Source organism: Micrasema longulum, unplaced genomic scaffold (genome assembly GCF_059751315.1).
Source record: "Micrasema longulum isolate JH-2025_06_02 unplaced genomic scaffold, ASM5975131v1 h1tg001368l, whole genome shotgun sequence".
NCBI lineage: Eukaryota > Metazoa > Arthropoda > Insecta > Trichoptera > Brachycentridae > Micrasema > Micrasema longulum.
In genome coordinates, this window is record NW_028278554.1 from 232472 (window position 1) to 257641 (window position 25170).

Consider the following 25170-nt stretch of genomic DNA (forward strand, 5'->3'; position numbering starts at 1 on the left):
GCATTATTGTTTCAATTTTTTTTTCCGATTTTTTTATTTATTTATTTAAACGCTCAACAGGAATTTTTAAGGATACACTATGAATACATAGAAAATTATTATTTGAGAAAGTAGTATATAGTAGACTTAGTGGGAGTGAAAGTGGGAGAGAGGTGTTTATGAATTTATTTGATTTAGTGATCGTATGGAAGAAGTTAACTTGTAATCAAAGAAATCGAGACTTGTATGTTTGTTGGCAGTTTAGAGACTCGAAACATTGTTTTGTATATAGTGGTTATTTTGTTTTGGTTATTTTGTTTTTGAAAAAATTAACATTTTTTATAATATTATATCTGTTGCTTTATTTTTAAGTATAATAATTTATCTAAAAGTCTCGAATGCTTAAAAGTACGAGTATACATAACTTAAACTTTACGATTTAACAGCTTGATAGTTTTAAAGCACTTGTTTTAACGCTGGCATTTTCGAATAGTTTTATGTTTGAAATATTTTCTAATAAAATGTAATAATTTTCCATTCTCTAAAGATAAATACATCAAAAAAACAAAATAAAATAAAATAAAAAGTTTTTTTTAATAACATAATATTTGATTTATTTATTTATTTTATTCATTTATACTTTATGAAGTTAGTTCATAACATCTTAAAAACTTATATTTTTTTTTAATAATAAAATTTTTTTTAATCAAAATTTCTCAATAACAATTTTTTTCGTTTTTAGGCAATTCTGTTATTCTTGTGTTTTTTTTAGTTATTAATCTATTTTATCTGATGAGCGATATCTTATCTTGATAAACTTCTTATGCCGTAAAATGTATCTTACGACTTCAAAAATATCATCAAATTATCATTGATTGTTTATTTTTCATTATGAAAGAAAACAAATGATTAGATCAACAAATGCGAATCATGTAAACTAAAATGATTGATCGCGATCACATATAATAAACATAAGTTACCTGGATTTGTGAGGTGGGTGTGGCTACGGGTCTGTAATTTCATTGGTCTTTTATACTTTTATTTTGTTAGAAATGGTTTTTATAAACTTTAACAACGTTTTATAATCTCACTTAAGTTCTTAAATTTTTATTTCTTTGAGAAAAATGTTTTTCAAAATCTTTTTTGTAGCACCTACAACATATTGTAATTTTTATTTCACCATAAAAATTAAGTCAAAGTCTTAATTCTTCAGTCGTTTATTTAAACAAAAAAAATAAAAAAGAGAAATACTCGACTTCTTATCATTTACTCAAATATTTCAAACCATTTATTAAAATCGTAAATAATTTGTGATAAAAAAATGGAAATCAAGTTGTATCAGAGTGGGATTTAAGGCTCAGATCTTTGACCCGTGAGTCCACAATACTACCACGGGACCACAATCCGGTTCAAGTTATGTTATTATTTTCAATATTTTACGAAAGGCATTGTTTATTTATAAAGATGTTTGCAGATAAATGAACAAAGCTCTTTTAGTTCAATTATTTTTTTATTTATTTAATTTTAAATGTTTAATAATTATTAAAATAGTAATTCCAAACCAAATATTTTTTTACATTTAACCAAAACACATGGATACTACAAAAAGTCAAAACCGTTTTGAAATATAAAAAAAATGGTCATCACCGGGGGACCATTGTTAAAACAATGGAATAAAAATATGTTTACAAATAAACATATTTGATGCACCTAAACGACAGAGCTGTATAAAAATAAATAATATACTTTAAAAAGAAACCTACGCCAAAATTATTTTTTTCATACTGAAAACCATGAACTTACAAATTATAATGATTTTGAATTCGCCTTGCCTATGATAGAGACATATCACTTATTTGCCATTTTAAATTTAAAATCGTATATAAAATACTGTCGTTCAAAAAAAAATTACTCCTTAATACTTGCATAAAAAATGTTATTACATTTTTGATTTTGAATTCCCTTGAAAACAGACCATTGCATTGGCCGCGCCCCTAATACGTCACGATTCAGGTAAATTTGAATTTTCTTTATGATCGTTTAAATTTTAACAGAACGTCGTTACAAATCTTGACGTCACAATTATCAAGGCCAAACATATTGCGCTTTTGTTGGGACATCTTTTTTAATAACTTATTTTTTAATGTTATTTATGAAAACAATTTTCCACAACATAAATGTTGATTTTGAAAAAACCATTATTTTTTCAAAATCCATTATATATATATTTATCGATATTTGTCGTTTGTGATACTAAGGCCTAACAACATATATCCCAATCTTGATTTCAATGAATACAAGATGCCTTTTTCATTGAATCACTGAGTCAAATTCAGCTACAACCAATTTTCACCTCCTCTTCCATTCCTACTAACAATGTCAAATTTTGCTCCGTATCCTTATCAAAGCTTAATAAATGATTTTACTTTTTTACTGTTAATTCCTCGTGGTATGAATTTTTCCTATCATATATTGTATACTGTACCTTTTATGTACGCTCTTTGATAAGTTGAAATGATTGCAAAATATCAGTTTACATTATATCTTTAATTTTCGCAAAATCAACCATATAATCGAATATCTCACGCAACTAGAGTAGCTCATTATCAGGCATAAAATAAACTTTTACTCTATATCACTCTTTCACAATATAATAAAAAAATTTCACTTCCCCACTCTTCCAACTTTTATCACAACATGGGCTATCTCTTCGTTCTATTAACGAGAGAGCCTTTTTAATACCCATTCGCCACTCTATTTTTTTTACCTCCACTTTCACAGTAGTAGCTGCTCGAATATGAAATATACAACCCACTAATCTCAGAAAAGCCCTTTCTTTATTTTACAACAATATTTTGAGTTTGTCAAAATTTTTGTGTTCTTATTTTTCTTATTTTTTTTTTTAAAAAGGGAAAAAAAACGTTTTTATAATTTACCCAAATATTTCAGTTTTGGCGGCCATTTTCAACCAGTTCTAAATAACTTACTATAAAAAAATGGAAATCGAGTTAGGGTAGAGTGTGGTTTGAACCTCGAACCTCTAATTTATGAGTCTGCAACACTAGCCACGGGACCACAACCTGATTCATTTTTAATTTAAATCATGATTTCTCCTTCTTCCCTTTCCCTTCCTATATTTTCTTTCTTCATGGTAGAGTGTAGATTTTTCGTCGATTTTTGTTTCAATAAAAAAAAAAAAATTACGTACGTACATTGGGTCGTGGTCTTGTGACTAGTTTCTTGAACTCACGAACCTTTGGTCGAATCCCACTCTAACTCAACTGGATTCCATTTTCTAATAGTTATTTACAACTCGTTGAAAATGGCCCTCAAAATTAAATATTTGGGTAAATCATAAGAACGGAAATATTTTTTTCCTTTTAAAAAAAAAAGGAGATTTCAGATATATCCAGAATATGTCCATATCGTCGGCCCCGTGATATAATGGTCAACGCGGTTGCCTAACATGCAAGACGTCTTGGGTTCAATTCCCGACATGGTTGGTATTAAATATTTATTTTAAATGATGTTTTTACCCTAGAATATTTTATATTCCCTAGATTGACACCTGGAGCGTAAGACTGATCATCTTACCTTCATGTTACAAAAATGATCAAGATACGCCGCGATTGCCGTACCAATGCAGTGAACTATGCACCATTAGATGCAGAAATGGAATGATGATGATGATGATGTCCATATACCTACTATTTATTTTCTCAAACTGAACGGTTAGGGTAGGTAGGAAGAAATTGCCTAAAGGCAATATGCCCGACCTTAGATGTACATAAAGCGTTAAATAATATATTGTCCTTGAGAGCGAAAATAGAAATAAATAACTTCACATGTACATTCTAAGTTGTAACCGATTACGTAAAATTAACGGTTTCATTCAATGATCGATATCTCGCATCTCTACTGGGCGACATCGTAAAAACTCGCCATTTTCTGGAGCCTCAAACGGCGCTTTAATAAACAAGATTAATAGTCGGCAGTCATTTACCCTCTTCACCCTAACTAAGACGTGTCTCCTTAACATTCTCCGGACGGAACGGGGTTCCCACTGTCCTATTTACAAAATTATTTTGATATACCTAACGAATGTTATTCTCAAATAAACAATAAAACTCTTTTAAAGTTTATATTTGAAGCACTAACTTTGTGGTTATTCATTATTCATTTGCGTTTTTGTTTTTGATTTAATATTTTATCAATTAAGTTCTCATTATATCCATTATTATTAGCAATCTGTTTTATTGTATTAAGTTCTTTTTTTAAATTAAGATCATCTAGTGAAACGTAATTTAACCATTAACGGCTTTGAAACCGGTCGGTGAAAAATAAAAATTAGCGGTTAAAAACTAAATTGTTTTATTTATTTTATTATAATAAAACCCTTTTTTAATAATTTAATATTTTGATAAAATTTTACTGTGTAATATAAAAATAGCAATTTTGATAATTATTTTTTGTATTCGGGCGTGTAAAAACTACAGTTCTGTGAGTGAAATACAATAACAACCCTGAATGATAAGTGGAGCATGCATATATTGTGCCGACAGTCTCTTGATACCTCCCTCCGTTGGTGGTCAACTCCTCACTTCCAACATCCAAAATCAGGTCCATGTTTTGTAATTCAGACATAGAAAAATATGTCACTCGTGGACGTCCATTGCAATAACATAATGCCTTGTAAAGTAGGCAAACGTGGTTGAGACTCTCGAAAGGCATCCGCAATACACGGCTCAACAAGCTTTGTCACTTGATGATAATGATAAAATTATAAATAAACTTATCAATGAAACTTCTTGGTTTAGTTTTACTTTTTAGTATGTTGACCAACGAGCGCTTTTGCTTAAGTAGGTATCTTTAAGACTGGTGAATTGTTTACAACATTTACAGTTTTTATACTCTTCTTAACATATTTTGAAGATAAGATCAAATAAGTATTTTAACAGGAAACAGAAACATAAATATTTACAACTAGTTTGCTAAACAGTTCATTTTTGAGAGTTTTTGGACTGAAATGAACTGAATAAACCGAATAAACGAAAAATGCACTGATTATCAAACTAGTTGTAAATATTTATGTTTCTGCCCCCTATTAAAATACTTATTTGATCTTATCTCCAAAATATGTAAAGAATAGTATAAAAACTGTAAATGTTGTTAAAAATTCACCAGTCTTGAAGATGCTTAATTAGGCGAAAGCGCTCGTTGGTCTAAATACTAAAGAGTAAAACGAAACCAAGAAATTTCATTGATAAGTATATTTATAATTTTATTATAATCATTAACTATGGAGTTTTATCAAGAAATATCAACATAAAACATCAATTTTATCACTTAAGTTTGACAAAGCACATCACTTTAAAGAAAATAATACGCAAAAATCTGACATGTAATGAATTTTATTGATGCATTTAAATAAAATGATAACAGGAACTTGAATAAGTACTCTATTTTTCAACAAATGGTATTATCTTAGCTTTTTTTACAACGGGCAATATGACAGCTTACTTCATCGTAAAGCTCCAACTCCAATTTAGCTTGAAATGGCAGTATATTTTATTTCGCTGAAGTGTAAACAACATATTTTTTCACAGCGTTAAACATGTCATATTTCTTGCCAAAAAAATCATTTTTGTTGTAGATTTTACTGTATTTTTTTTCCACAGCTAAAGCACATAGAATTCTCGTCAAGTTATGTCGGAGACAATACCAAAAAAAGTCAATTATTTCTTTAAAAATATTTTTTCCGATGATGAAGAGAAAGAACGTTGGAAGAAAAATTAAATTAAAAGCGTGACTCGATGAAGTCCCGTGTCAGATACAAAATGGACTTGCCAAATCGTTTGAAGTTAACCACACAACAGTTGCCAAATGTTTAAAAGCATTAAAATTAATTCCAAAGCAAGCTAATCGAACTTGAGAGACTGAGCGAATAATACAGTTATTAAGTTATTATTTATACAGCCTTAGCCGATAACAACAGTTAGACTAAGAAACATAAAGGTTAACAAGAAACTGAACAAATAGAACATACAATTACCCAAAATGTTAATATTAAAGCTCTTTAGGGGGTTGAATCCACTCCTTATCTACAAAAATTTGAACAAACTCAAAACATTGTTTACAATTATGTAGATAAGACAATATTTATGCAACAATGTTTGAGTATGTCCAAATGCTTGCAGAATGGTGAATGTTAAACAGTGTGTAAAGTGGCTACTAAAACCAGCCAATAACAGATCATAAGTCCTGTAAATGCCTAGATTTCCATATTCCCTTCCCAAAAATGTTTTACCTATCTGTTGAAATAAATTAACCATATTTATGTATGAGAGATAAAACCAAAATCCTGGACGAGTGTCATCGACTCGATGGCTGCACTCAGGTAAAAATCCTAGCGATGGAAGTCAAGTGAAGATAACTCCGCCTCATTGTGTAGTGGTTGACTTGTTTACCTACCATTTTTGAGGTCTTGGGCTTGATCCCCGCAGTTTTTTTTAATTGAAATATTTCATTGTTCATTCACTGGCACCTTAAGAGTAAAACTGAATACCCTACCTCGAAAAAGATGTTGGAACAACGCATCACCATTTGTTTTATCACTTCAGTGCCCTAAGCACCACTGAGGGCATTTATGAGATAATAATGATGATGAAATAAATTTTAATTTAATGTTAAATGTCTTTGGCACGAGTTGCCCCGTTGAGGTCGCATATTTTTTAGCATCAATTATTGTTTATAATGCGAAAAAAATAAAACAATAAATACAAGTAATAATAAAACTTATCATGTTTTTTAAATTGAAATAACTGCTATAAACTCGTCAGTTAGGTTATGTTAAGTTAGGTTAGGTTAGGTTGGGGTGTTTTAGATGGTCCTGAGTAATCTTGTTTTGATCACCGTGTTTTACGGGTCAGTGTTCATGAGATCTGGGAGGACTCTGGATACAGTTGTTATACGGATAACACCTAGATATCTTAGTCCAAGTACCTTTTTTCTACACTATGCCGTATCCCTTTTGACAAGAGATGATAAATAGGGGATATTCCAGGGAATTACTCCCTCTTTCTACTTTATTAACGCTTCGGAACAAGAATGGCTGTTTCTTTACGAGATTAAATAATTAAGTGTCATTTTTTTCCTTTAGCCTTCTAAGTTAATGGATATTAATACGTCTGCCATTTGTGAGAACTCGCTATGAAAATCTTTAAATTAAAACTTATGTTAAGTGAAAATTTACTCATAACTTAAATGTACTTTTGATAAATTTTACTCGAGTTAAAATAAGTACTAGAGAAAGTAAATTTGATTAGATGTAGGACAAGGCTTGATTTAAGAGATATTTATGATTGATTACTTTGAGTTAAAATGATTACGTCAATTTATCATTTTCTGAAAATTGTGTTTATTTTTATTGGTAAGGAATCTAAAAAAAAGGACTTATACCACAAATGTGGCAGCTGGTGTGATTCCGAAGCCTACCGGCTTCTGCGATACTAACGATAATTATATAAGTGGACTGTATTTTTTTTAATGCCGCATGGTGACGATAAAGTAAACCAAGCATAGTTATTAATAAATATTTTTAGTTTGTATATATAGTTTGTCCAATTTTTTCTAGACAAGGACTGGATTCAACTCCCTGGGGACCTGTTATATAAACAAATCACAACAGAGATGAAGAACATTTTAGAGAAGGTAAAATATAAGTAAAGGCATCTACCAGGGGTTATGACCCGTCATAGGCTGGTTTAAGTGGCCACTTTACCCACTGTGTAACATTCACCATTCTGCTCATATTTCAACAGCTACATTCCTTAAATTCTTTCAACTGTTGATGTTTGTGAAGTTAAAGAGCTGAAACTCTTATTTATGCTGGTGAAGTTCATCTAATAGAATTATTTCACCTATATACTAAGCAACGAAAGAAAAAAAAAAATTCAATTTCTATCTTCTTCACGGAACAGGTGGGTTTATCAAGAATATTTAGAGTTTTTTCATTTTTTTTTACAGAACGACTGGATTTAATGGATGGAATATTACACATTGTGTAAAAAGGCCACTCAAACCAGCCAATGACAGGTCATAATCCTTGTAGATGCCTAGACTTCTATTTTACTTACTCTAAAATGTTCTAAATCTCTTCTTTTTATATACTAAAGACGATAAATGGTTTCAATAATTTTCAGAAACCAAATGTCAACCACTTCTAGTGAATCTAAAGGTCTGTTGAACAATGACAATATTCCGTCTTCTACTCGCAAGTGTTCTGTGGTTTCGATGTTAATAGAGAAATTTATAAAACAGGCAACAGCTGAAATATTGCACCCTATCCTTATTTACATAATAGTAAATTTATTATAAACGTAACAATTTTATAAAGGTTTTTTTTTATAATTTCATAAAATGCAGTTTTTTTTCAGTAATCTGTCATAAATCGGACTAGAGCACTGTCGAATTACTGGAAATGACTTATATTGTCAAATTCAAAGAGCAGAACTGATTTTTGTTTATGTAAATATATTTATGTTTGTAACATTTTATCATACATCATATGCTATTGAAGAATTAGCAACTACAATAACGAATATTTTCAGTTTGTCTAAATTTTTGTAGAAAAGGACTGGATTCAACTCCCTGGAGAGCTGTTAATATTAACAATGTTGGTGAAATAATTCAATTAGATGAATCTCACCCGCAACAATAAAGATGCCAGCACTTTAACTTTATAAACATAAACAGATAAAATAATGGAAGGAATTAGGATGTCAAAATATGGGCAGAATGGTGAATGTTACACAATGTGTAAAGTGACTACTTAAACCAGCTAATGACAGGTCATACTTTAGCTCTGTAGTGCCTTGACTTGTATATTATCTTCTCTAAAATGTTTTTTATCTCTGTCGTAAAATCTTAATACAATAACGAAAATATTCCCACTTGAAATTACCGAGCTACGCATTTTGTAGTTGCTTGTGTAAAAATGCTGGATTACAGGCAGAGGCGGAGAAGTGAAGTGATTATAGATGGAGCCTGAAAATCATTTTTGAAAAAACAAATAACTCTCCATCTTAAGTATATATTTAAAAAAATAATTAAGGTACAAAATCATGTTATTCCCACATATTTTTTTTTAATAAAAAAGGCATTTAAATTGAGAAGAAAAAAATATGGTTTTACTAAACGACGCGACGTATAAAGTTTTAAACGATAAACTTATTTTTAAAACATGAAACTTAACGTTCTGTGCAATTCATTACCTTTATTACAGTTACCAAACAAATACCGAGAATAAAACCAACAAAACACCTTCCTGTAATCATCATCAATCAAAAATCCATACCTGATGGTGCATAGGGTACAAAATTAGTTCACCAAATGCAGCACACCACGATCAGTCTAACTCTGTACCATTATCCTCACGATTTATTAAGGATATACAAATAAAAATATGTTTTCATATGCATGTATTAAATTGAGCATAACTAAATAATGCAAATTGAAAAAAAAAAAAAGATTTATTATTTTAGAAAAATAAAAATGTAAATGGCTTTGTATGCATACGTAATGTAAATGTTTACGTGACACAATAGTTTGACAGTGTTTTAGACCGCAATGCATACGAAGCCAAATATAGCGGTTGCAAAAAATAGCTCAATAACAAGACAAAAAAACAAAATTCTCTAAATCCATAATACATTCCGTGTTCATAAGGATTCATTATATATGTTCATAGTTTTTGAATAGTTGTAGCTTACCTTTAACCATTTATTTTTCACTGATAAATGTACCACTATTTTTATAGAACTCGTCAAGCCGAGCGCGTTTCGCAAACTGCTATTTATTATTGTTACAATGGACTTGCCATAAACAAAAAAATATGTTCCGTTTTACAAAGAACCACTTTTAGTGATTCGAGTTTTGTTTTCAAATATTGATAATATATTACGTTATAAAAAAATATAAAACTTTAGGAACCATAAATATATGGCTGATGAAACATCTGCTTTCTCTTTAGGTAATTTTTTTTTTTCCTTTTTCCTCTTTTTTCCTTTTTTGCATTGAGTAATTACATTTATTTATATATCTTTAGCTATGTTATTTTTTTTTCCATTGCATGTGTTTTGTAACGTGATTTATAAAAAAATAACTTTTATTTTATTGGTTGGTTGGAAGAAATTGCTATTTAGCAACCGACCCACCAATGTACAATTAACATTATGTAAAACAATTAAATCAATAAAACTAAAATGACTTGTTATGCGGTAAAAAAAACAAGGTACCAGTCAAGAAAACATTCATACTGAATATATTATACGAGTATTAATGCTATTGATGTTTTTAGATTTTACATAATTGTCTGCTAAGCAGTTTTTACCTACATTCACAGAGACTGGACCGTTGGGCACGTGCAAACCACGAGCCCACTGAGTGATATCGCATGATTGCCCCATATTAAACTACGGCAAAAATCCACACGGGATGATGAAATTCATTACGGTGGATCGATATTTTATGTTTAACAATTGAACGTAGTTATGCAGGAAGCAGTTGGCAATAGAAAAGTAAAACTGAGATAAAAAAATAAATTTTATGAAAAGAGTGAATAATTGAATCTACACATCAGTTGGAATGTTTTTTTAATTAAACAAATGATAAATAATGCTTCTTTTTTTTTTTATAATACAGAAATGAATTCATTAAAATTAGTAGATTTAATGATTTTTAAAGTCCAGCTGACCACACAACCTAAGATGTGCATTTTGCATAAAACAGCCAGCTCAAGTTAAACTCTAAATTGTGTTATGTCATTATGTGTTTTGATCATTTTATTTTATGTTTAAATATTTTGATATCAAATTGTTAAGAATCACTTAATTTTTTTTTGTAATAACTTTTCAAACAAATTAATAATTATGTTTTAAGTAATTTTTATGATTTTCGTAAGTCTTAACCAGATCTTAAATTTAATAAAACCTTACACAAGCTCTGAATGTATGAGGTGACATTCATTTTCATAAAATTTTTAAAATATGATTTTTACAGTTTTTTGTATGAAAGCAGGCTGGCTGTTTGAAGCGAAAACATAAAATTGACGTCCCTGAACTCGATAAAATCAACATCTATTTTTTTCAAAATCGTGGACTGACTGCTTTCTGCATAACGACGTTCATTTTTTATTTTTTATTTAATGCCTGGTAAATGCAAGAACCAGTATACCATGAGACCGACTAATCTCTAGTCAATTTCCATTTGCAGGATTTTTCTTGTATGCATGTATTCGCCAAATTTAAATAATTATATTGAAAAAATTATTAAAATTTATTTTGTTAAGTTTTACTATACTATTTGAATCGGGTTGCGGTTCCGTGGCTAGGTTTGAAACCCACTCTAATCCAACTTGATTTCCATTTTGTAATATAAAGTTATTTACAACTGTTGAAAATGGTCATCGTAATTGGGGTAAATTATAAATACGATAATTTTGCTTCTTTTTCTTACATTAACCCAGGCGTTTGTACTGATATTTTCATTAAACTCATTTACTATTGAGTTTAATAAATGAAAACGAAAAATATAAATATTATCAAATTTAAATAGTTACAAACGAATCTAATAAATGTCAATCCGCTGTAATTTAACGGTGCCGCTGAGACTAAAATGATTTAAGTGAAAGGGGCTATTCTTCGTCTAATATCACGCGGCTGGTTTGTTTATTTGGATTTTTTGTAATAATGAACATACGATATAATTTGTTTTCCAGATATTTATTAGTTCACTATGCCATGTGTTATATGTTAATTTATTCTATGTTTTAGATGGCATTGTAGTATCATCTGGGTTGATGTTATACTCGTATCTAATAGGAAATTAACATCAGAAACTTTTATTAGATTCTTATGTATAGCCTTTTTGCATTTCTTTGTTATGAACTCAATTTAATTGTATGTGTTATTTTATTGCACTTTTTTTTTCTTAGCAGGAAGTGCAAAGAATAGTTAATCGGTAATCCAATTGCAGCAATTCTTCATGGTAAAATAGAGTAGTAAAAGCAAGATGTTTAGCCAGTATACCCTGAGGCAGATTTATGTTAATTCATTTTCTCGTGATTCTAACATTTATCATTCAAGAAATTATTTAAAATTTTCGAATTTTTTATGGAAAATTTTTGTTGAAATGAAAAATTATTGAAAGAGTAAAAACTAAACAACAAATTTGGAATTTATAGTGACTGGTTTCGTTGCTTTATTGACCTCTTTAAAACTGTTTTTTTTTTTATAGTAAAATTAAATTTATTTTTACAAAATATGTTGGGATAAAAAAGTCCAAATTAAAATATAGGTAATAGTTATTGTCGATATTAAGTGTAAATTTTAGTGAAACAAAAATGGTTTATTTTAATCACAATTTTTAGTGGGAGTTTTATAATTTACTCTCGAAACTAAACACTCGTTTTTTATTTATAAAATGAGTATCCTATCGAAAATATCGGTAAGTATCGTAATCGGTATAATAGCCATTTAGATGTCGGTAAATAGTTGTACGTATTATACTTAATTTTCAGCTTATGGTCATTACATTTGCCTACCATGCAAGAGATTTCTGGTTCGATTATCGAAATAGTTGACATGAAATATTAATTTTAAATTGTTTTTTTTTAACTCTAGATTATTTCAAAGTCCCTCGATTGGCACCCGAACGTGAAACTGATCATCTTACCTTCATGTCAAGATGATCGTACCGTCATTGGCGTATTGATGCAGTATCCTATGCACTTAAAGGCGTGGGAAGGGTATGACGATTATAATTACTACGGCGGCCTTTGTGGTGTTATGTTCAAGGCACTTGACTCACGCACGGAAGGTTCCGGGTTCGATTCTTGGTGAGAACACAAAAATTAAAATGTGATCAAGTGACCTCAAGCCTGGGTGTTCTGTGATGTAATTCACCACTGTAATTGTGCCTCCTGGCCTGTTGTGGTGCAAAAAAAATCCTCATTTAATAGAAATTAAATCCGTGTTAAGATTTTTAAAAATAATGTTTTACAAAAAATATATTTTCTAACGTTAGATGACACGATTGACCACCGAAGATAAGCCCTCGAGTACAAATATTATTTTTAGCGTAATATTAATTTACTGTTGTTGGTGCGTTTGTCTACCGCATTTGAGGTCCTCGGTTCGATACCTGTTAAGATGGACGTAAAATTTCATTTTTTTACTGGTACTTTGGCCCCGATTACAATGGAAAGTTAACTGAGTTATCTTTGACTGTCCATAAATTTAAATTTAAATTATTGTTAAAAATTGTGTATATTTGAACAAAACATTTTAATATCTTCTTCGGTTACATGTAATTGAACATGTTTAGGGAAAAAAAATGCACATTCTATTTTTCATACAGAAAACTTAATTTTACTTTGTAGATAAAATTGAAAATAACTGTTAACTTCTTATTGTAATCGGGGTCCTGAAGCGTAAAACTGATCTTCATGTCTTTTATGTAACAAAATTTTTCAAGAAACACTGCAATAAGAGTATCATTGTCGTGACCTATGCGCCACTGGGTGCGGATAGAGAAATGATGATGGTGATTTAAAATAATTAATGTAATGTAAGGTTTTATAAATATTGAAGTCTTAATTAAATTATATTTTGATTGTGTAACAATGTAACATGTTTTGTTACGCATCTGTAGTAAATCTAGCAACGAGCGAGGCGTGTGGCCACAGCTTATAGTCTATGGTGCTTTATGCCGCCACAAAATAACCACAAACAGCCAAATAACCCCCATACAACCCCATAAAGCATGCCCCAGTATAACGTGCGCATAGAGAACACAGCTTTGGAATACGCAGGATAAATAATATCTTGCCGTTAATATATACATCACACCAACTATGGCGCTATTAGACCTTTTCCATTGCATAAAATCACAATTTTACATAAGGGATTTTAACACAAACAGTAAAAAAAATCGATGCGTGTATACCAAGTTCATTTATTTTTGATTATCAAATCATTTTAAATGACCTATTTAATTAAAATTACAGCCGTGCAGCCCTTAAACCGCAGTTACTAAGAAAATTTTATCGTGAGAAAAAAGCAAGAAATATTTTTAAAACAAATCAGTAGCTACAAAATAAATTTAAAAAAATTCATTTAGTCATAAGACCGTGACGATGATAATGAATTGTGAGAAACAACCGTGTCAGATAGATTTTATTTTAAATTCGTTTCAGTTTGTGCAGACAAAAATTTGCCCAAAACTAGTTAAAATGCAGTACTAAACTTGATTATGCAAAAAATAGCCCCTTTTAGTGATTATTATTACGTGTGAATAAGGAATTCAAAAACAAAAGCACTTTGAAGCTGATGTATACTTCATTAGTGAGAAGCCAGTTAGAGTATAACTCTACAATATGGACTCCTTACTACAACTATCACCAAAATTACCTTAAATAAGTTTGTTCCTATAGAACAAACCTTTTGAACTTTTTCAAAGATTATGTTTATTTATTCATGCATTTCATAATAAACACAGTTTATTGTTCACTTTGTCCAGCTGTATGAAACGGTACTTACTGTAGAATGTTTTATTATTTAAACTTTCTACTGAATATGCTGTGTAATTTAAAGGTTATTTTTGAAATATAAATACTGTATAATTTAAAGGTTTATTTATTTTTTATATAAATCTTTAATAAGGAAAGGGTATTAGGAAATTTATGTTTAAAAAAAAAAAAATCTCAAGCCAAATATGTAGTATTATAAATGTTTGTAAAAGGCAGACTTTCAGTTCATGTTAATGACATAAATTAAATTACAGCATTGTTTCATAAAACTAACTGCGTTTTAGTTATGTTTTCGGAGAAAACTGAAAGCTGATACTTTTTTAAAAGAAACAGTTTAAACTTAAACCCCGATTAACTTTTTTTAAAAACATTAATTTTTCAAAAATGTTTTAGTTTGTCCAAATTTTCGTAGACATTCCAGATAGTATCTAGTCCTTGTCTACAAAAATTTGGACAAACTCAAAACATTGTTGATAAATCCACCTTGTCCAAAAAAAATATAAAAGTGGAAAAATGTTTTTAGGCGATGCCTAGTATGTGGGTGAATCACTCGCAACAATAAAGGTTTCAGCTCTTTAACTTCATAAACGTCAACAAACGGTAGAATCTAAATAATGAATTGTAAATGTTACACAGTGTGTAAAGTGGCCACTTAAACCAGCCAATGACTTGTCAAAATCTATATTTACACTCAAATTCAATTCTTCCATTAAGTGATCATCATGAAGTTCAAGAGCTCTTTGACTTCAAAAAGACCAACATGCCGAATGATGAATGTTACGTTGTGTGTAAAGTAAGCACTTAAACCAGCCAATGACAGGTCATTAGTCCTGTAAATGCCTAGCCTTCTATATCCTCTGCAATAAAATAGACGTATTTTTTTTACTGTTTTCGATTTTGCTCGAATCTTACTTTTATAAAGCAAAATAAACAATTGAAATTGTTTAGAATTCATAAATTTGAACAGCACTGGTTCAATCGTGTTTAATTACCTTCGTACAAAAGTCATCAAATCAAGTATGATTAGGCAATGGCTACGAAACGATTCATTAATTTAATGTGCTTGTCAAACTTTGTGCCCTTGCGATTCGTTTGCGGAAAAGTTCGCGGTATTAATTAAAATTTCCTGAAACAACAAATAATGCTGAAATGCAAAACAAAAGTTTATTTTTTGCTCCTGCGATGGGTGTATCCACATGAAATGTTCAACTCGGGGCAAGCTTTTAATGGAGTTTCAATATTAAACTTTGCAGCACAAGTATTATACATCTGAATTATTCACGTTGCTGTCTGATCAATTTACTAATGGTAATTAAAACTATATGTATTACAATTAATTTAGAAAAAATAGAAAAAATACACATTACGTTATATTTCAATCAGTTTTAGATTACGGCACAATTAAATGGGGATGCGCTAGTAACTAATTTCTGAAGTAAATGACCATTTCACAAAAAAACGTTAAGAAAAATGTTTCTTAAAATTCTCAGTCAATACAAGCTTCTTTGGCATATCACACCCCCAAAATACACTTGGATTGTCTCAATCAGTCGTTTTGCAAAAATTTTTTTTTTTTTTTTTTTTTAATACTTGTAACTTTGTGTACTTATATTCTCATTTTATTAATTTTTTTTTTATTATTCAGAAAACATTGAATCATTCATAATGTATTCAAAACAATGATTTTCCTAAATAAAAAGACCAATTATGTTTTAATAAACTAAGTTAACGATGTAAACATCAAATATGATTAAAAAAAAATATATATAGACAAATAATATTTGCTCAGTTAACTGTTTAAAAATGAATATAATACTAAAGCATCACATTTACTGCAGCGTTTTTTTTATTTTACTAAATTTATTTCAGATAACAGTTTTTTTGTACCTTTTTTGTGTTCTCACCTGGAATCAAACCTGGAACTTTTCGTGCTTGACTCAAGTTTTTAACCCCTACACCACAAAGGCCACCTAATGCTACAGTTTGCGTATAGATATATCCCTTAAAATGCTTGGATTTGTTCTTAGACACGCCAAGATTTTTTAAAATATTCAGGATCTGAAAACATTGTATAATTCCTTGGTAAGAAGTCGATTGGTATTTAGGTCCATCATTTGGTCGCCAAATGAAACTACGTATTCGTTAATAATAAAGAGGGTACAGAAAAAATTACTGCGTTATCTGTATCTCAGGGAGTATGGATTTTACCCTTGGCTTTTCCTGCCTAACTTCTTACTTAAAATGCTGGGATACCGATCATTGTTGGGGAGAAGGATTATTCATTTGAGTGTTCACTTTTTTGAACTCATTGGTGGTCGCATACATAACTCTGATATTTTGAATGAATTCGGTCTATTGGTCCATGATAATTATCTTCAAAAAAAGCAACACAGATTACTCTATCTACCACGATGCAGAACCAACCCGCCAATAGTTATGCTGGTAGAAAGAGCAATCGTGTTATTCAATCGTATCGCATCGGATGTCAATATATTTCTTGACAGTGGGATTACTCATAGGAAGGCAATTTACAAATTGTAATATGTATGTCAATTTACATTTATTTAATCTTGTCTATTTAATAAATCTGATATATATTTTGTAATGTGTTAAGAATTAATTGGATACTAAAATGTCTTTAAAAATAAATAAATGAAATGAAATAATAAATGAGTATTCTTCCAAAAAAGTGAAAAAAATGGAGATAAACTGCATTCATAACTCAACAGTATTATTTAGACTTGAGACTTCTGAAGGTACGATATTTATGAAAAAATAATTGAAAGTATATTTCTTCTTCAACATACTGTGTAAAAAAACTTCCTTAAGCTACTTTATGGTAACCTAAAGTTACTTTAGATAAACTGAAATAAGAAAATGATCACCTAATAATCATTTTCTTTTTTCTTATTAAAATTATATGTGTATCTTGTTTAGTGAACTAATTAAATCACAAGATTTTGATTCTTTCAAATAATTTATTAAAACGAGTTTATTGTCTCAGGGTACTCGATATTTTGTCATTTTCGGGGATGCTGAAAGACGAAAAATTTATTTTAAAATCATCAAATATACTTTAATATGTGGTTTATTTTTTCTCACACTAAAGCTTGCTTGAAAACTGTGGTAATATTAATAGTTGTTACCGAGATATCAATTAATTAATTGCAGTTTGCAACGTCGGCTTTGCGTCGGTTACATCACAGGAACGGGCGGATTCATAAGCCAAATATTAATTTGTTGGTTCAGAAGTATCAACAGAAACGGGGGTTGATAAATTAATGTAAAGGTTCTACTCCTGTACTACTCGATGCATTAAAAAAATATACAGTATTTTCTATGATACAAAACAAAATACTAATGTTTCCAGTCACTCCACCTTGAAGCTGCAAATAAATAGTTTTTAAATTAACACGACGTTCGTTAAGAGAAGATTGGTCCACTTCTCGTAAAAAGTTTACAGCCTACTTCCATTGTCAATAAGAGCAATTATTTCAAACTCAAATATTGATGTTTATACTTACACTATAAAACTGCTATCAAAAAGTGGAGAAAGTGGGTGGGTTGCGTACGAATTGATGTGTGTCAGACCAAATCAGTAAAATAGCGTTTTTATTTGTTGGTTTTAGTTGCAAAATAAAAGTGAAATGTAAAAAAAATAAATATTTTTAATGTAGGGCATGTTTTGAATTATGTCAATTTTTGTTTTGTGCGCGGGATACTTCTGTAAAGAAGCATTGTTTTTAATTTAAAAAAATATTAAAACACATATAAAGCAAAATAATATAAACATTTTTTTAAACTCATTTTTAATCAAATAAGGTTTATTAACTTATGAGGTGTCCGGGTTGATTTTATCAACGAGATTAATAATTACATATGTATTAAATACTTATTCCCATGTCCAAAAGATGAAAAGTAAAGTTTTTTTTATTTAAAATTAAAACTTAACCCTAGACTTGTAAATGCTTTAGACGCGATGGCAACTTCTCACAGGTTATAAATATACTTGAACAAAAAAATCGAGGAAAAATAAGTCTGTCTAAACTGTAACATTTACTGTTCTGGGATTAGTACCTGAAGCGTTAAACTGATTATCTTACGATGTTTGATTATGTCCAAAAACCTGCGGACTGGATTCGGACATAATCAAACATTGTTGAATTACTACCTAGTAAAAGAAGAAGTAAAAATATTGGATAATTGTTTTCAGGCGTTGCCCAGTAGGTTATTTGGTTCAGCCGGATGAATCTCACCCACGTGATAAAGGTTTCAGCTCTTTTACTTCACAAAAGTCAACAGATGGAAGAGTTGAGGAAATGTGAATGTTCAAACATGGGCAGAATGATGAATGTTACACAGTGTGTAAAGTGGCCACTTAAACCAGCCAATCATTGATCGTAAGCTCTTTCATATTCCCTTCTCAAAAATGTTTTCCCTCTCTGTTAAAATAAATTTCAAAATGATAATCTGACCCTCATGAAACAGATGATCGAGATACACGTAATTTGGTGAATCAATTATGTGCCTTATGCACTATTGGGTGCGAACAAGCGTGTATCGATGTTGCTTTTTTTCACTTAAAACACAGTAATAATTTATTAACTATGAATTAAATGAAATTACATAATAAATTTTATTATTGGGTAATCATATTATTAAATTTAAGCGTAATCTCTGAAACTTAATTTATTAAAGTAAAGCACATTGTTTTTCCCTTTGAAGTTTCTACGCACTCATCTGAACAAGGTGACCCTTAATTCGATAATATCTCCAAGGTAACCTTAGAATAGAAATATTTGAGGAGTGAAAGTGCAAAAATGCCTATTTCTTATTTTATCAGTTTAAAAAAAAACTGTTTGTAAAAACGCATTTGATTTATTTTAATTTTAATCATTTTACATCATCATCACCATCATTTCCTTTCCACATTAAATGGTGCATAGGGCACTGCATTGGTACTCTAATCGCATAGTATCTTGATCATTTTTGTTACATGAAGGTTAGATGATCATTCCTACGCTTTAGGTACCAGCCTAGGGACACACCCTTTTAAGTAAATATTTCTTACCAACCATGTTGGGACCTCTTGCATGGCAGGCAAATATGCTGGCCATTGCATCACAAGGCCGACAATAATTTTACGGGCACAGTTTATTTGAAAAATGTATTAAAACGAAAAAGGCAATTATAAACATTTACATAAAACTAGGAACGAAGCAATTGAATAAAAAACAATGAAAAAATTTAATAAATACAATAGACAAACGTTATGGAATTTAAGTTGATTATTTATTGGTCTAAGGAATTTACTGAATATTATTTTTATTGATTAGTAAAACTATTTGATTTCCAACAGAAATAATTCAGATACTGATTTAAGTTGACCCTTTCTGTGCCGCAAGGTATTGCTATTGCAGTTTCCAGCAAGCCGTGAAATTATAGGTAATTGTTAGAAACTCCCATTTAAACCACTGAGCTGTCATGTTGATAATTTTAATCATTCCTCGTATCCTAGTATATCGTCAAGCTTTGAACAAATGTCGCCGATTGAACGAAAAATCCTTAAACGTTCAGAATACTTGACTTTGACTCGTAAAGCCAGCAAAAACTTTGTATCAAAAACGTAAAAAAACCTATGTAAAAACTAAAATATGTTATGTGTAGGGAACAAGAAATCAAAATGACATAAACCGACTAGAAAAACAGCATATTAAAATATTTTACTTATTATAAGACCTACATTATCTCATAGCAACTAAATAACTATTTATACAAACTAAACAATTGAATGTAACTGAAATTCTTCAACTAGAATCTGAAAATTTAATCAAAAACTAATTATTGATGTTATTGTAAACGAAAAACTAAAACTCAAAATAAATTATAGGAAACATGGACACAATACGAAAATATCTCTCTCTCTCTCTCCAATGGCGCTGCAGTCCATATCGAGCTTTGGCATTCTGCAACTTTTGCCTTCAACTCTGTCTGTCCTCAGCCGTCGTCTTCCAATTTGCCGCCTGGAGAAACTGCGCAGCATCCTTTCTCACTTCATTCTCCCATCTCAGCCTGAGTATTTTCACTGATCTCTTTCTACCCGGGTGCCTAATTAATATTCAAGGGACACGTAAATCAGGCATTCGCTGTATTCGGCCAATTTTTATCTAAGCAGCTTCATAATTGCGGAGATGCTCGGGCATGGTTTAAATTGCACAGTTCTTCGTTACACCAAATGCGCAACTGATTATTGTCTCTCACTGGTCCGCAGATTTTTCGGGGTGCTTTTCTTCCAAAAGTGTCTAGCATTTCAGCTATCTTTTAGTGTTAGCGCTTCACATATGTATGATAATACAGTTCGTATAATTGTTTTGTATATGGTCAATTTGGTTATGTGAACGTTAAGTGATTTGAACACTGGGAGCAAAGCAAAATATGATATGTTGGCTGGTGTGATTCTTTAGTTGAATCACAATACGAGAATATCAGAACAAAATCAAATACAACATTCTGAAACAAAACAAGGACAGACGAGACTATGACTAAAATCATACATAAACTACCAGATAAAAGTGGAAAAAAGACTCAGACAACATTTACAAAAGATGTTTAAAATAAAATCATTAAAAATAGAATATGAATTTGGAAAAGGAAAAAAAAATTGTAACAGATGGAAGACAATTTGAGAAGTGAATATGGAAATATATTATACACTAGCGGACCCAAAAGACGTTGTCCTGCCCAAATATTGACTTGCCTGCCATTAGCTGGTTCAGCAAACGTTTTTTCGATATTCAATTTTTTGATAAAATATATGCGAAGTGACATTTGACATTGAGTTTGACATTTTAATCTTTTCGTTTCGTCATTGTGTGATTTGCTGTTGCCTAAAGCAAAACCAAAAAAAATGTGCAAAACCTCGTTATCCTGCGGCGATTGACTAAAGCCTGGTTGTAAGATCGTTAGTAATAGTAAAACCTTCACGAGAGCCTAAAAAACACTTGTTTTATAGTAATTAAAAAAGGAAATAAAAAAATATAAAAAAAAACCTAAAAATATTCCTTACTATTTTAGAGCAACCATAGAAAAATAATCATAGAAATAATAAATAATCATAGAAAAAAAAGTTCATATCTTTAGTTTGAATCCAGGATAGTGCGTGTTTTTTAAAAGAAGGAAAATTTTGAAAGTTTGGAATCAAGAAAATATTATCAGTAAAATAAGAATTAAAAATTTTTGGGCCTATAAAATATGCATGTCTCTGTGCAAGCCTCGTTTTACAATGTGGTATTTCTAACACACGATTCCTTCTTTGACTTGATCTATTTGAATTACATGTAAATATTTTTTTGTTTCTTTAATATATATTTTAAACATTGAAAACAATATATATGTATATATAACAATATATTTAAAACGATATATATAACTCACCTATTGTTAGATTACAGAATACCGGGAATGAATATGCATCACATTTCGATATATTTAGTTTATCTCTGCCTAACTTAAAAAATAAAGTGACCAACATATTTTTATCAAAAAGAGCAAATCATCTTCAGAAGATTGAGTTGGAATAGTAATAATTTGATTGATTAATGTATTTTGTTTTTATATAATTTCTTTAAAATATGTATGTATTTCAAGTTATTAATAATGTGTACAGTACGAGTATATTAATATTTCATACTCGATTTTTTTTTAAATATTTTTATTTGTAAGCACTCTTTATACCACATATATGTAAATGGCAGAAATGCCGTATATAAATAAATAAATAAATGAATAAATAAATATGTCTTAGATCTTCAAGTTTAGCCTCTTGGAACAATTAGAAAGAGAGAAAAGTGTTATTTTCCTTAAGCATTATTTTTAATATAGTTTTTTGAACAGTTTCTAATGCTTTAATATGGTTGTTGTAAGTTCCCTCCCATCCAATTATTCCATAGGAAAGCGATGACTCTACATATGATTGTTAACATTTTCTTGTTACTTGATTTTGACAGTATTGGAAATATGCAACTTTTCAATACAGTTAAAATTCGAGGTTCTTCCAAACAATCGAGAAACAGTGAGTGTTAAGTAGCCTGTTTTTCGTTGTTCTACGTTCAATTCTAGTACGTAGTTGTTTCCTACAGTAAGCATCGAGATAAACGCTAACAATGCCGAGAATATCAAAAGGTATGGGTGTGTACATTCAACACCTTGTTAGTGAAGCGTGGCTTGTTGATATCTTTCAAGATGGTTTGAACTTTAAATGGATTCAAGTATATGGTATTTGGTTGAATCTCAAATTACGTCAAAAATAGAATACCATATTTACATGTTTATTGAATGAAATTATTGTTTTGTTTGTTATTTTTTTATTATTTGTTTGGTATCTACGTTCCGTTGCCTAGCAATTATAAATATTTATTTTTCTTTTTCATCTTATCGGGGATCTGTTTGTTACAAAGAGGTCTGCTGGGATACCGAACTCCAACTGTCTTGCCACCACTTGAAAGGTCTTCCAAATTGGCGACTACCCTCTGGCATGTCGTTTGTTACCACTACACACGGTAGCAAACGACATGCCAGAGACCATTGAATACTTCAATATTCCCTTCTCGAAAATATATTCTGTCTCTGTTGCAACAAATTTAGATTTAAATAACTCCCCGGAGAGGAAATCCAGCCTGTCGACAAATATTGGCACATACTCAATACACTATTGATAAATTGACCGGTATAGGAAGAGGTACAAAAATTGGAAAATCATGTTCAGGCTTTGCCTAGTAGGTGAATTGGTTCAGCTGGATTAATCTCACCCACGTGATAAGGGTTTCAGCTCTTAAACTTTAAAAAAATGCCTGAGTTAAAAATTTCCAATTAATAAAAAAAGTCAACAGATGGAAGAGATGAGGAAAGTTGGATGATTAAACATGGTTAGAATGGAGATTGTTACACGGTGTGTAATGTGGCCACTAAAACCCGCCAATGACAGGTCTAAAGCCCTGTTAATGCTTATACTTGCATATTCTCTTCTCAAAAATGTTTACTCTCTCTGTTACAACAAATTGAGATAAAACAGGTATTATAAACTGTATTCTAATTTAAATAATTAAAAAATGTCCTGTTGTTTTTCAATTACAAAAATACCTCTTATTGTTAATTTAAACCCAATTATCCTCTTCAACCGCCACATTTGCAAATTATGTTGATATAACAAAGGTCTTTAATTGTGTTTTTCAAATAAAATGTGTATTTTCCATAAATTCCTTTCATTTCCACCCGATAACAGAAATGAAAGGTGGAAAGTGTCTTGCGTCACTTTTTTTTCTGAGTTACTGTGCCGTGTGTCTTGTTTGCTCTCGTTCTTAGGTTTCGGATTGCATTGTTGCGTCAATCATAGGAGTTATTGAGAATCGCATCATCCCTTATGATGGATGCTATAGAACGATCTTATTTTTTAATATGTTTATAATGTACATAAAATACAGTAATACAAGTATTCGGAAAAGGCCCTTTATATAATTTGCTTAACACACAATGATAGGGTCAGTGAAAGAAGTATAGTTTAATTCAATAAAAATCGAGATTTGTGTAATTGAAAGTTTTAAATTAGTAATCAATGTATTAACAAAAAAACACATTGCAACCAATAGGAAGATCCACGGCCTTAAAAACTGTTTTGATTATGTAAATAAATGTGCTTACACTGATGATGGACGCTACATCGCAATTTAAAATGTCCGAAAAGTGTAAGACGACACACGGAAAACTCATTGCGCATCTGAATGGATGGGAAAATAATAAAAATACCACCAACTGTTTTTATTTGTGGCACTCTTAATACTAAAATGGCTGTGCTATGAAATTACTTTACACACAGTGATGTAACGTATTGCTACGTCAAGTAAAAGACAAAATATTCTGAAAGTCAGATAGTTAAAAAAAAGAGGTGTCTGGTCAAATAAATATTTTTTTCATAATTAAAAAAAAATATTTAGGCATGTTGTAGCAAAATAAATTAAAAATCATAAATATGCCGGTCATAAAACTAACGCGAACTCCCACATTCTGCCATAAACCGACTGATTAAATCATTTTTTTCTTTTGTTTTTGTCTTTTTCACACAAACACAGGCCACAAGAACAGCTTCTCTGATAAGCTCTTTTCTCGTGCTTTTTCATATACCATATAATATTTGTAGTATTGGCATTACTTTCATTTGTAGGTATTATTATTGTTATTATTTGCATAGTAAGGATAAATCATTTTTGCCAAATTCGATATAAAAATGACCGTTTGAACGCAGTTATACGGAAAGCAGCCACTCCACAATTTTGAAAAAATTAGATATTTTTTTTTTTTAATGAAATATTTGCGTTCTTATGATTAACCCAAATATTTAATTTTAGGGGCCATTTTCAACGAGTTGTAAATAACTCACTATTAGAAAATGGAATCGAGTTGGGGTAGAGTGGGATTCGAACTACGGACCTTTGGTCCGTGAGTCCGAGACACTAGCCACAGGACCACAACCCGATATTGGTGTTACCGGGTGCAGTAAGGTCAATTCTTTGTTCTGCTAAAAACAGTCAGACCGCTTAAATACAAAAAAC